We start from the raw sequence: 9,246 nt of genomic DNA, 5'->3' as shown, positions 1-9,246 counted from the left end.
TACAATTAGCCTCTGCTACAAATGTACAGCAGAGGCCAAGCTACAGAATCTGCGAGTAGAGTAAAATACATGTTCCAGAAAGTTCCTCAGGACCCTACTAGCGCCATAGACATAATCTCAACTTGATTGTATTAGACTCACCGTTGCTTAATATACACGGAGGCAACATGTATTTAGTATTTGCAGTAATTCAAAGGAAACTGAACCTTGATATTGAGTTCTGCAATAAATTACAGTAACTAACATTGTCGGGACCTGGTTATTTAACTCAAAGTTCCTCAGGGCAGGGGGTCCTCAACAAGAGAGAAACAATGGAAAATTTTGCGAACTCAAGAAGCACAGCTTCTTTAATCACAGCTAAGAGCAATGACTCTGGTGCTAAGAGAGGCCAACCCAGTTTCCTTTCTCACTACCTTGCTGAGAAAGAGAATGCCAGGAAAGCCCTCGGAAAGTGGAGGCCTGGCCTCCGGGGGCACATTGTACCAGAATGCTGCCACACCAGTGACATGGCTCCCAGGCAGAGCAACAGAAGAAGCATCCAGGCATCCTCGAGTTGTGTTAAGATATCATTACAGAGCTGGGCAAGAGCATCAGTTACGTTAGCAATATTTTGCAGCATGGATAACTCTCTTATCTGGAATTGTTTAATTAGTTAATGAGGTTGGGAGCAGTTCCTCTTAGGGATCATTAGTTAAGGTTGAACACATGAGACTGCAGTAAATTCTCATTTGTAGGAGTCAGCACATTTCCCTTCTCTTTGATGGAGAATTCAGTAGCTGTTACAGTGAGCTTCTGACATGCTGTCCAAGACGCTCACTTCAGGAAAGTTTGTTTCCAAATTCTCAGCCTGGGACAAAGTAGGGAGAAAAAGCCATGGTAAGGGTTTAACACATGGAACTGGGGAGGGGCTGGTAAGGCCTGAACTAGCCTTTCTCACTACTTGTATTTGGGGCTCCTAAAGAGGAGTGTAGAGTAGCCCGTGCTCTCTGACACCTAGCACTGTGGAAACTGAGAGAAGGCTGTTCATCCACACTTGTTTTAGAACAAAGGAAATACGCTCTTGTGGCCCGAACAAGGAGTAAAGCTGCCTGATCCCCATTCAAGCAGGGATTAGCACCGTAAGTCCAGGTAAAATACTGCTGCCTCACTCCATCTGGAACGTTCTTTACCCCCAAAAGCACAGTGAAAACTCACAAATCACTCATGTACATGCCCTTGAGTCCTTCGTGGAGGAAAATGACTTCAAAAGATTAGATCAGTTGATACTTCAGGAAGCCATTAGTTCCAGATGAACACAAATTCTCTCTTCCACACAGAAAGTTCAGACACAGGGGTGCAGATAATTGGCATGATTAACTCCAGGGAAAGAAGCTGCATTCCTCATTCCTCACCTGGAAGGACTGTCCTTTTAGGGTCAACAGGATGCAGCTCTGCATAATTCTGTGGGAGGGTCTGTTCAAAGAGCCATCACTGTTAGCGGTTCTGCCTGGGCCAAGTGAGAGCCTCAGCCTCGGGACAGAAACCCAGTCACTGTGGTGACTCATGCCTGACAGGGGATGTGTCAGTCCAGTCAAGGCAAAAAATAACAAAAACAACAAAAAGGAAAGGAGGCGGACTTCAAGCACATAACCTCCGTCTCTTTCGTATACAGAGTTTTTGAACTCCTTGCTCCATACTGCTAAAATTGGACAGGCTCCTTCTAGCTCCAACACTATGAGATTGTCTGCAAATCTCCAGGTCTGCAAACAGAGAACTTAGAAGAGACTTAGAGAGTGTATGTTCTAAGTTTCTGGTCTAAAGGGCTTAGATATCCCCCTTTCCTCCTCACCATCCTTTCCGGTAACACCACAGACCAAGAGTAGTAGAAGGCTCCTCTGAGCTAAAACTAAAGAGTTAGCAACGTAAAGCCTCACCACACTTACTATTATGGTTTTCAAATGGTGGTACACAGAATGTGCTAGTGTCAGAGTTGGAATCCACTGAGGGATCATGGCAAATCTTTTAAGGTCTCTGGGTTTCAAGTTCCTCATCATATGCAGGCTATGTTTGATTAAGACCATGAACCCTGGAGCCAAAATTCTCAGGCTCAAATCCTGACTTTACTTTGTGACCTTGGACTCAGAACAGCACCTGACTCAGAATTACTGCTGTATACATATTGCTGTTATTGTTGTGGGTAAAATGCAAGTTAAAACATTGGTCTTTCCTATAGCACGGAAAAGGACTAAGGGACAAACATGTCAGACATTTAAAAAATATTTAAAAGAGCAAGAAAATTACTATATAAGCAAATTTCTTATTATGGAAATTTGCGTATATATTAAACAACTAATGTGGGATTTCATTGATTCTCACAGACTGTTTTAACATTTCTGAAATTGGATGCAACTTAGAATTGATGGGGTGACAATTAATTTGGCATTTTTTATTTTTATTTTTAATGATAAAAAAATGATGTCACAATTAATGGTATCTTTCATTCAATGTAATATGACAGTACATTTTCAATAAATGCTTCTCAGTTGGTTATTATTTTTGGATTCAGACTTCTAAGCCTGCTGCTGCTGATGATTTTATTTATTCTTCAGATGCCTTCTTTTTTATTTCAAGCTAATTTGGTCTAGGAGTACTGAACTATGAGGCAGAAAGACTGGGGTCCAATCCCAATCAAACAACCACAGGGGTGGTGAAGTGAGATGTACTTGATAAAATGACAAAAACAAACAAACAAACAAAAAAACTCATCCTGAGAAAAGCATATGAAAGAAAGCCAGAATGTTTATAAAAAATAGTTCCAATATAAATTCAGATATAGATTATGGGATACAAATGATATTTCAAATCCATAGGGAAAGAATGAACTTACTGATCAATAAATTGGCTGAAGATAAAAAGGCAGCTACTTAAAGTGGGAGAGAGAAAGTAGAGTTGAAGACCTACCTTACTCCTTAAAGCAAAATAAATTCCAAATGTATTTAAATGTGAAAAAAAAAATTATTTCAACATCAAAAACTCCTTACGTACCAACTACGGGTAAAGTACTGCAGAGGATGAAACAAAATTCCTCCTATTAGGACACTTACATTACAATGGGTCTAGAATAACAAGAGCTATGAAAATAAAGAAAGGAAAAGGCAACGGAGACAAAGAATGACAGGCATTTGCTAGTTTGTGTATAAGCCCTTTCCGTGGTACATAAATACACTGGAAGAACATTTTTCAATATAACCTAGAAGTCCAATAGATATTCCTAAATATGACAAAAATGTATAAACACCATAAAGAAAAGCCTTTATTTTTATTTTTAAATTTCTGAATGGGAAGAAAATCTATAGACAAATGGCAAACCAGGCGAGGGGGATGCTACATTTAGGACAAAGGGCACATTTCCTCATGAGTATGCATTAGTTTAAGAGTTCTCAACATCCGGTTTAAGAAAGGAGAAACAGGATTCCAACTCTGCCACAGACTGATTTTGTGACCTTGGGTAAGTCACAAGGCCCTTGAGACTAGAGTTCAGCTTCTGTTACCTGAGAGAGCTGGACTAGCTCGTACACAGGGTCCTTCTAGCTCCAACACTATGGGATTGTCCGCAAATCTCCAGGTCTGCAAAAAGAGAAAAGGAAAAATGTGCATGGAAAGAAAATGACATTTCACAGAGGATACAACATAGATTAAAAGACAGGCTGTTTTGCTTGAATTCCTAAACAATTACACTGCAGAAGTACAAAATGAGACTTCTCATTTGTAACTTAAATTTTTTTTAAAGAACCAGTATGGGTTCTTTAAAGTAACATAGAATCACATTATTAGCCAGTTCACAACCAACAAATTGTAAAATATATCACTCCTTTTAGGGAGAGAAATAAAGGGTCATTCAGGGGCTACCTTCCCTAGAGTGAAAATTAAATTCCAGTAAATCTGGAAGGAGGGCGGCCTGTCCACTGAGTGAACCCAACACCTACCAAACCACAGAGGAAGTGAAAGTGGAGGGGGTTTTCCATCAAGTGCAGCAGGGAAATGAGGTCCTGGTAGGCTTGCTCTGCACAGCTCCGCCCAGCGTCTCCCCACTTCCCACGGAAGCCTGATTCACAGCCCAAGTGCCTCGGGGGGCCTGAGCAAGGGCGTGGATTGGCCCCAGCGGGCTCCTCATATTTCCTAATCTCCGATGCTCTGCTTAACCCAGACTATGTCACCTTTTACTCTCAAGCTTATCTGCAGACCTCAGACTGTAGGAAAATCTCTCCTCCTGCAGCTCACAGCCTCTCTGACCCATGACGTCGTTCCCACAGCCCTCCGGGGCTCCCTAAAGCTGCTTCCCACAGTTCCAGAACAGTGGCACATCAATAAAACACAGCAGTCTGTGATTCAGGTTTCATTAAGCTTTTGAGGAAACCTTTTGCCTTGGACAGTTAGAAAAGGAAACATAGCAAAGAAATAAAACAGCAGCTCATTCGACCTGAAGCAGAGCATACAGCTGAACCCCACTCACTTGGAAAGGGTTGCTGAGGGCTCCTCGGAAGTCTGCCGGCTCTATGAAAAGGAGCACCTCGCTTCAGACATGGAGCCAGACATTTGGCAGTGGCATTTATATGAAGGGCAGGTGGTCTAATCCAAACAACAGGCTATGACTAGGACAGAACAAAATTGTTCTAAGCGTGTGAGCCCTTTACCTGACAACATCCGAAACTCACCAACGGCTTTGCCCACCTGAGGCTGCTTGGCAATCCTAGGACTTTACCCAGCCGGCCTTCCCCTTTCTCCTAGAAATTCTTCCTTGAAAGGAGGTACGCTTTGCGGAAAAAGCTTTTCAAACAGATATGTATAAGGGTCTATTTCTAAGCAGGTGTCATGCTCCATGCTTTGGTGTACATTGCCCTATTCCAAGGGGACCTTATGAGAGTCTGCAGAGAAACTTCTGAGACTAGGTCCAAGTTTTCCAAGCTGGGGCTTGGAGCAAGAGAAGTCACCCAGCTCAGGGTTCCTTCAGTGGAGCATCTTATTAAAATGCAGACCCTGGTTCCACAGGTCTGGAGTGGGGCTTGAGGTTCTGCATTTCTAACAAGCTTCTGGACCACTCTGGGCAGCCAAGCCCTGGCTCCTGGAAGAGGAAATGCCACCTCCATTTGGTCACCCCAACTCTGGCTCTTGTGGGAAAGGAGTGTGGCTTCTGGAGACAGCTGGTGCTGTCAAAGGATCCTCAGATTGAAAACACTCAGCCCTCCACTTTTCCCCAGTTCAATTCCCCTAAAGAGATTTTTCTTTTTTAATAAACCCAGTGGTTAACAACTAGCTTGTTAGTTAAAGGCCTGAGGGACACAGAGGGAGGCTTATGCTCTACTACTCAGTTCATTAACTAGAGTAACAACCAATTTCAAGGTGATTATTGCTATTATAAGCTCTGATCAATTTTTTAAACATGTTTCTAGGTTTGGAAGCTAACGCAGGAATATTAGAGCAAGGAGAGCAGCTGTGTTGAGAATTATTCATATCCCCAGATTAATATCTGATCTCTCCATCAAAGGGAACACAGGACACATTTAGTTAGGGTTCTAATTGTACCTCCAATAAACCTCCACCACAGTGAAATATGAGTGCCCATAATTTTTAGTTTCAACTTCCTATACATAATCCATCTGACTGGATGGTCTCAAGTAAAGGCAGTTAAAGCAATTTGTTTCACTTATATAAAGGAATAAATCAGTGCTTAATTATGTGAGGTTTATTATTAACAGTGCTGGCAATCTGACCATATGCCATGACTTCATCTTTTTACATCAAGAAAAAAATATGAGAATATACTGATTGCTTTTATGATGCCTTTCCCCACTCCGGAGTGGCACATGGGGAGGAAGGTGGCATATGGGGAGGAAAGTGGCACTTGGAGAGGAAGGTGGCACTTGGGGAGGAAGGTGGCACGCAATGTGACCCAATGAGGAAAAGAAGGGGCAGGGTGCTTACTGCTCTGAGCACCCAGCTGTGGACCTGGGATGCATACAGAATGGTCAATGAATAGTTGCCGCCGAGCAGGAGCAGGGAAAATTCACACCATCCTACGGATCACCTACCATCTTGAGAACAAGCCCATCAAATCTTTTTCTACAGGATCTCAATGGCGTTCCTAAACCAGCATTCAATCACCAGCTTGTAACAGAGGACAGGGGCAGTTTTGGTGTCAGAGATGTGGGTCTAAATCCCTACGCTAGCTCTTACTGTGTAGTAAGTACTAAGTGATCTAACCCCGCTCGACTTCCAGTTTCCCTAGATGAAAAATTGGGATATCAATGCCTTCCGTGTAGGGTCATATGAGGATTATACATAATTGATGGATAACACCTGGCCTCTATTAACTGCACAATAAAAGGTGGCTGTTACTATGGGAATTTCTATGCTGGGGAGAAATTGGAGACCTGAGACTTAATCATGTCCACATCCTGTTGTCCTTGGTGAACTGATGACACCAGTGACAATATTTCAAATTGTGCTTTTACATTCTTGCCTTTGATGTCTATTTCCAGCATCGAGGGCCAATTTCCACTCCTCTTTAGATTGCTGTGTGTCCCAAAGCAAATTGGTGAACCTCTCTGAGGTCCATCTCTACCAGTCCTTTCCCTTGCCTGCATCACACAGGATGCTGGGAGCCTCTGAATTTATGGAGAAAGGGTGCTAAAGCCTTTGGGGTCAGAACTGGGAGCAGGCAGGCTTGCTCAGAGAGTGATCAAGCCTCCCTGCTGTGGCCAACAGATGGCTGCCCAGTCAGTGTACATTCTCCTGCCTTCCTTGGTCAAAAAATCCTGTTGCAGATCCCCGACTAAAATACCCCTTGCAGGTCCAAGTGGCCAATGATATGCAGTAGATATTGTTGAAGGGGACTTCCAGAAAACCTCCATGAAGGAGGGACACACAGCAGGTATCTCCTCCTTTTGCCCTTCACTCCCTACCTAGGCATGGAAGTGATGATAACTAGAACTCTAGCAGTCATATTGGACCATGAGGTAGCCCTGGGGACAGAAGCCATATGCTAAGATGGAGTAAAAGGAAGATGGAAAGAACTAGGACCCTAATGATACCATGGAGTTGCCATATTAGCCTAAACTGTTTGTCTCTGGACTCCTATTACATGAGAAAGAGAAAAAAATCCTCCTAACTTATATAAGCTACTGTTATTTCTGACTTATGTTATTAATAGCCAAATGAAATTCATTTTTGTGTTTTTGTACGTATCCCCAACAGACTTTCACCCTGGAAGAACAGTGTTCCAGATCAGTGCTAAAAATGCAAAAGGTTGAGCTTTTTCCAACACCAAGTTATTAATAAACCAGTATGTTTCTTATAGATGGCTGCAAATGTGGATGTTCCTTCCAAAGAGAAGGATTTATTTAATTTCATAATACTCTGGACTTGTAATAAATACCCAAAGACACACCTTCCTCAAGGTCTCCAGCTTAATTGGGTCCACGTTCTGAGGCTTATGAAGTCACCAGTCCTAAATAGCTCTGCTTTTCATCCCTCACCAAGACAGCCTTAAACTTTTTACTAGACACTGCAGCAAAATAAAATGTTCTTGAAAACATTAAGGGCTGATGAACTGGTTTGGATTTTCTCCAAACCTCTAGACTTTCTCTCCTCCCCATAGATCTAAAACAAAGTCCAGTCACTTTGAAATGAAGGCATTTGATTTGGGGCCACTGCACATTGATTTATCTAGCAGAAGGTGCTTGAATTTTTCAAGCCAGAGCAAAGAGCTTCCATATCACTCTGCCACCCCTTTGGTGGAGAGCTCTGGTTCTTGGCTGCCAGATTGAATATACTGTCCCATTTCTCACTCCCATGAAGAGGCAACCAAGATGGACTGACTTGAGAAAATAACCATTCAGCACTGGAGAAATATGTAAGTCAAAAGAAATTCAAATCCTATTTAGTTTCCCTCACTGTATCATACTTCAGGTAACTGAAGTAGAGAGAGGGAAAAAACGTAGGCGGAAACTATCCGAACTTGAATGAGGCATTCGATCCCAGACCACACTTTCCCATGTTGTCTTAACTTTGCTTATCTTATAGTGCTGATAAAACATGGATTGACTGACACTTAAACAGGTGGAAAGTAATTGTTCAACAACCTTCAAGAGCACAAACAGGCTGGTCTCCTATGATCTGGTATTATTTAAAATCTATATAAAATGATAAAAGAACAACTGTAATAATTTTTTTTTTTTTTTAACGTGGGCAGATGCAATAGCTGGGTGGGATCGTTCATATTAAAAAAAGTAAAGGTAAAATTTAAGATGTCTTTATGTGATTAGAAAAAATGGTTCATTTGAACACAGATTGATATATAACAGAAAAATGCAGAGGAATACAAACACAAAAAAGTGTCACTGCCAGAAAAACACTTGGTGAAATACAGAGGCCAAGGAAACCAGTAGTTGTTCTGAATTCTCCGATGACAATACAAGGCTGTGTTAAATGAACTCTAGCAATTGGCCAATAATCGTTTCCCCAACAAAGGTAACAGGCAAACATTCTGTTTGACATCTAGAGCACACTCTGAAAACTCGGGGTTCTGAATCTGGGGTTCAATGATCCAAAATTCCACTTCATAACTCTAGAAAACCAAAAAGCAATTAGTGGGGCCAGTAGACCACTAGCAAGGAGATCCCAGTCCTGCCTTCAAGGGTCTCCAGCTAGGACTTAACGAGGCATGAATTTGCACAGCAAAGTAGATTTCTTCATTAAGTAGATAATTAAACTCTTGAAAAAGTGATCATGAACAGGGCTGATAAATTCAACCCAAATTAGAGCATTAATTAATCAGAGCAATAGGCTTCAGTTTAAGAGTACAAAACAAAATCTTACAATGCCCACCTCCTCACATACATTCACACACAAACACACACACACAGGCACACACATACACACATTAGTTAATTACCCAACCCTAGTCCTAAATTTCCTCACTCTGATTAAATAGGGTGGAGAGGGACTTGGAACCTGAAAATATGAATGTAAGAGAAGCCACAGCTTAGTCCAATTTGCACTGGAAGGTGAGGAGAGAACCTGGATGACCTCTGCTTCCAGCGGTGAATCTATTTCCAGGTCAAGTTAACATCTTGTTGTCTAGTTTCCCATGTTATGAGTTCAATAAATTAATATCTCCTTGCCTTTACCTGGAAATCTCAAAATACAATTTCCTCTATATTCATCTTTGTGCTCCTTAGAACACACTAGATTTCCCCAAACTGTAAT

General features: G+C 41.9%; 1 long non-coding RNA gene across 1 annotated transcript; it reads right to left on the bottom strand.

Moving 5' to 3' along the window:
- Positions 1 to 482: 482 nt before the first annotated feature.
- LOC141571834 (uncharacterized) lies at positions 483 to 4,147 on the bottom strand. The gene is made up of 3 exons (XR_012496892.2): positions 3,966 to 4,147; positions 3,531 to 3,606; positions 483 to 847 (listed from the first exon to the last, which is right to left on the bottom strand). It is a non-coding gene; the product is annotated as an uncharacterized LOC141571834 (long non-coding RNA).
- Positions 4,148 to 9,246: the final 5,099 nt, after the last annotated feature.

Source organism: Rhinolophus sinicus, chromosome 2 (assembly GCF_057876585.1).
Source record: "Rhinolophus sinicus isolate RSI-liver-muscle chromosome 2, RSI-T2T, whole genome shotgun sequence".
NCBI classification, from domain to species: Eukaryota; Metazoa; Chordata; class Mammalia; order Chiroptera; family Rhinolophidae; genus Rhinolophus; species Rhinolophus sinicus.
This window is presented reverse-complemented; position numbering and strand designations above follow the sequence as displayed.